This window comes from Bubalus kerabau, chromosome 11 (genome assembly GCF_029407905.1).
Source record: "Bubalus kerabau isolate K-KA32 ecotype Philippines breed swamp buffalo chromosome 11, PCC_UOA_SB_1v2, whole genome shotgun sequence".
Lineage (NCBI taxonomy): Eukaryota > Metazoa > Chordata > Mammalia > Artiodactyla > Bovidae > Bubalus > Bubalus kerabau.
Genome location: NC_073634.1, coordinates 52,670,401 through 52,675,561, shown reverse-complemented (window position 1 = coordinate 52,675,561; position 5,161 = coordinate 52,670,401).

Sequence of the window (5,161 nt, the reverse complement as noted above, 5' to 3'; positions counted from 1 at the left end):
GGTGTTGGAGAAGACTCTTGAGAGTCCCTTGGACTGCAAGGGGATCCAACCAGTCCATCCTAAAGGAGATCAGTCCTGGGTGTTCTTTGGAAGGAATGATGCTAAAGCTGAAACTCCAATACTTTGGCCACCTGATGCAAAGAGCTGATGCACTGGAAAAGACCTTGATGCTGGGAAAGATTGAGGGCAGGAGGAGAAGGGGACAACAGAGGGTGAGATGGCTGGATGGCATCACCAACTCAGTGGACATGAGTTTGGGCAAACTCCAGGAGTTGGTGATGGACAGGGAGGCCTGGCATGCTCCAGTCCATGGGGTCGCAGAGTCAGACACAACTAAGCGACTGAACAGAACTGAACTGATGCACATACGGTCTTATATAAACTCTTCCAAAAAATAGAAGAAGAAAAAAAACCAGGAATAATTACCAGCTCATGTGATAACACAAGCTCAAAATAAGAAAAATCAATTGTATTTGTACATACTAGCAATACATAATGAGAAAATAAAGATACAATTTAGAAAGCATTAAAATATATGAAACACCTAGAAAACAGTTGAACAAAAGATATGCAAATCTCTACATAGAAGAGTAAGAAATTAGACTTCCTTGATGGTCCAGTGTTTAAGACTTTGCCTGCCAAAATAAGGGATATGGGTTTGATTTCTAGTCCAGGAAGATGCCATATGCCCCAGGGCACCTAAGCCAACATGTGCCACAATTACTGAGACTGTTCTAGAGCTCTTGAGCCACAACTACTGAAGCCTGTGAGCCCTAGAACCTGTGCTCTACAACAAGGGAAGGCACCACAATGAGAAGCCTAAGTGGTGCAACTAGAGAAAGCCTGTGCACAGCAACAAAAACGCAGGACATGGAAAAATAATTTCAAAAAAATAAAGCTTAAAAAAAAAGTAAAAATATTCTGGTTTCATCCATGGGAAAACTTAATATTGTAAAAATATTAATTATTTTCAAATTGATCTATAGATTCAGTATACAAAGCTAATAAAAATTTCCAGAAGATATTTTTTGTAGAAATTAACATGCTGACTCTAAAATTTACATGTATACTAATCATGTTTTTTATTTTCTGTATTTTATGATGCTTTCATATCTTGGGGGCTTTGCTGATCCCCAAGGAGAGACTGCCCCTCCCAAGGCAAGCTGATTTCTAGAAATAACAAATGACCATCCCCATGGATGAGCCTTTCACATGCAAATCAACCAACCCAAAGCCTCCTCCTTCTTCCCCAACTACCATCTTTACTAGGTTATCACTGGGCCCCAGAGAAGGGAATGGCTACCAACTCTAGTATTCTGGACTGGAGAAGTCCATGGACAGAGGAGCCTGACAGGCTACAGTTCTTGGGGTCGCAAAGAGTTGGACATGACTGAGTGACTTTCACTGGGCTCTTAAACTCTAGACAGTAATTCTTTGCCTTAATCATCCCAGAGCCAGGAACCAGATAGCTCAAGACAGATCATATATTCCAGAGCTTGCTGAACTTATTCAAACAAGCCAATCCCAAACCTGCTTAGCTTGCTTACCCTGTCTCAGCCATTTTTTTCCCATGAAACACCACAATAAGTCTTCCTGTTCGTGATTTCTCCTTACTCCTTCTGCTTCCTAATCAACCCTGCTTCTTCGTGTGGCCCTGCATGGCCTTGCCTGCCCACCCCCTTGGAACTTGAGAAACAAACTATCTTTTCAAAGAAAGTCATCTCCCTGTCTGTTGGTCTCACTGTGTGAAGTGAAAGTCCGTCAGTCCTGTCTGACTCTTTGCAACCCCCTGGACTGTAGCTCACCAGGTTCCTCTGTTCATGGAATTCTCCAGTCAAGAATACTTGAGTGGGTTGCCATGTCCTTCTCCAGGGTACATCAATAATAATAAAACCTACATTTTGAAACAATATGGTGGGACTTCCTTGGCATTCCAGTGGTTAAGATTCTGCTCTCCCACTGCAGGGGGCATGGGTTTGATCCCTGGTATGAGAACTAAGATTCCGCATGCTGTGCTGTACGGCCAAAATAAAACAAAACAAAAAACCAACATGGCCTTTAAAAGCCCAAAAATAACATACACGATCTTGAAGAACAGTCAAAGGATTTTTACATATCTATAATGTGTCATCGGTGCTAGTTTAGGCAGATGAACTAAGGGAAAAGTCTAAAGATGGACCCACATTTACACTTAAGGTTTATGATAAAGGCGCCATGGCAATGGAAGGGGAAAGGATGGCACTGGCAACCATACGTATGGAAGGGAGGACCCTGACTTCTCATTCAAGCTGTACACAAAGATGTATTTCAGATGGATTGTAGATCTAAACTTAAAGTAAAGCAACAAAGTTTCTAGGACATAATAGATAATATTTTTATGATTTTGGTGTGAGCAAAGATTTCTTAAATAGGATCCAAAGCACTAACAATAAAGAGAAAGAATGATAAAGTAACTATATTAAAATTGATTTTTATTCATGTGACATCATTTGTAAAGTAAAATGGCAAGCCACAGACCTGAAGAAATTATTTCTATTAGATATGTCTGACAAGATCCTCATATCCAGAATATACAAAAAGAAAGAAAGTGTTAGTTGCTCAGTCATGTTTGACTCTGTCCCCATGGACTGAGGTCTGCTAGGTTCCTCTGTCCATGGGATTTCCCAGACAAGAATACTGGAGTGGGTTGCCATTTCCTTCTCCAAGAATATACAAAGAACTCATACAAATAATCCGTAAGAAAAAAATTAAACAATTCAAGAGAAAAATAGATAAAAGACTTGAACAAGTACTTCACAAAAGAAAATATCCAAATAGCCAAGAAGCATGTGAAAAAGTAGTCAACGAGATGAGTCATTGGGGAAATATGAATTAAAACCATAATAAGTTTCTAATATATACCTACTAGAATGGCTAAAGCTAATAAAATATATATTGACAGTACCAGATATGGAAGCAAATGTAGAGTGATAGAACTATTGTATACTATTAGTGGGACTGTAAATTGATATATGATCATTTTGTAAAACTCACTGGCAATATCTAATAAAGCTGAACAAATGCATATTCCATAACCCAGCAATTACACTTCTAGGACTCAAGAGAAATTAATATCCAATGAGGTAGAAAACAATGTTCCTAGCAGCATCATTTGTATTGGCCAAAAATGGACATCATCAGATGGTCAATACCCAAATCAGATTGATTATATTCTTTGCCAAAAGAATGGAGCTCTATACAGTCAGCAAAAATAAGACCAGGAGCTGCTGACTGTGGCTCAGATAATGAACTCCTTATTGCCAAATTCAGACTTAAATTGAAGAAAGTAGGGAAAACCACTAGACCATTCAGGTACGAGCTAAATCAAATCCCTTACAATTGTACAGTAGACGTGACAAATAGATTCAAGGGATTAGATCTGACAGAGTGCCTGAAGAACTGTGGACAGAAGTTTGTGACACTATATAGGAGGCAGTGATCAAGACCATCCCCAAGAAAAAAAAATGCAAAAAGGAAAAATGGTTGTCTGAGGAGGACTTACAAATAGCTGAGAAAAGAAGAGAAGCAAAAGGCCAAGGAGAAAAGGAAAGCTATGCCCATTTGAATGCAGAGTTCCAAAGAATAGCAAGGAGAGATAAGAAAGCCTTCCTCAGTGATCAATGCAAAGAATAGAGGACAACAATAGAATGGGAAAGACTAGAGATGTCTTCAAGAAAATGAGAGATACCAAGGGAACATTTCATGCAAAAATGGGCACAATAAAGGACAGAAATGTTATGGACCTAACAGAAGTAGAAGATATTAAGAAGAGGTGGCAAGAATACACAGAAGAACTATCTTAAAAAATCTTCATGACCCAGATAACCACGATGGTGTGATCATTCACCTAGAAATAATATTACCCAAAAGAAGATTAAAAATACTGTATGATTCCACTTATATGTAGCTCAAAAACAGGCAAAACTAATCTCTCGTGATAAGAGTCAGGATCTGGACTACTTTTGGGGAAAGGTAAAGATGAGAAGAGCATGAAGTTTGTTGTTAATCTTCATCTTGGTGGACACTGACATGTTCCATTGATGAAAATTCCTTCAACTGTGCACTTACACTGTTCTGCAGTTTTGTGTATGTATAGTTGACATGTTAAACAAAGGAAGCTCAAACCATTGCTCTGTGACAACCTAGAGGGGTGGGAGGTGGGAGAGAGGATCAAGAGGGAGGGGATAGATGTATACCTATGGCTGACTCCTGTTGATGTTTGGCAGAAACCAGCACAATATTGTAAAGCAATTATCTTCCAATTAAAAATAAATAAATTTTAAAAATAAAAAATTACTTAATAAAAGATCTTCCTTCTTCACCTATAACCCCAAAGTCCCTCCTGGTTTTCTTATATTTATTTATTCAGTTTTAATTATTTTTGGCTATGCTGGATCTTCGTTTTTGCTAGTGAGCCTTCTCTAGTCGGGGTGGGGGCTACCGTCTAGTTGCCTAGTCCCTCTAGTAGTGGGGGCTACCCTCTAGCTTTGGTGCACAGGCCTCTTATTGTGGTAGCTTTTCCTGTCATAGAGCACGGGCTTTAGAGTGCAGGCTCACTAGTTCTGGCATACGGGCTTAGTTGCCCCTCGGCATGTGGGATCTTCCAGGACCAGGGATTCAACCCGTGTCCCCTGCACTGGCAGGCAGATTCTTTACTAGTGGACCACCAGGGAAGTCCCTGTTTGTCTATCTTACATACAGTAGTGTGTACCTCTTAATCCCAAACTCCAAATTTATCCCTTCCCTCTTCCTCTTTGGGAACCACAGGTTTGTTTTTTGTGAGATGACCCTCATTCTTATCTTCCTCTTCCACATACAGTTCAATTGTCAATCCCAGGAAGACCTACCGGCCTCCACATCATGTTAAATAAAAAATAAAAATCAGGTTAAGAGGATTTTATTTAACATTTCCCTATTTGGGGACCTTGAGGTTGTTTCTAGCTATTCACTGTAATAATGACAGTTCTATGGGTTTCCTCGTGTACCTGGTTATTTCCTAAGTATAAAATACTAGAAAACACAGAGTTGAGTCAAAGGGTTTACACTTTTAAAGACTTTTTTCACAGGTATTGCCACACTTCTCTTCAGAAATATTACACAAGGGCATGCCCAGCAGCTGTAT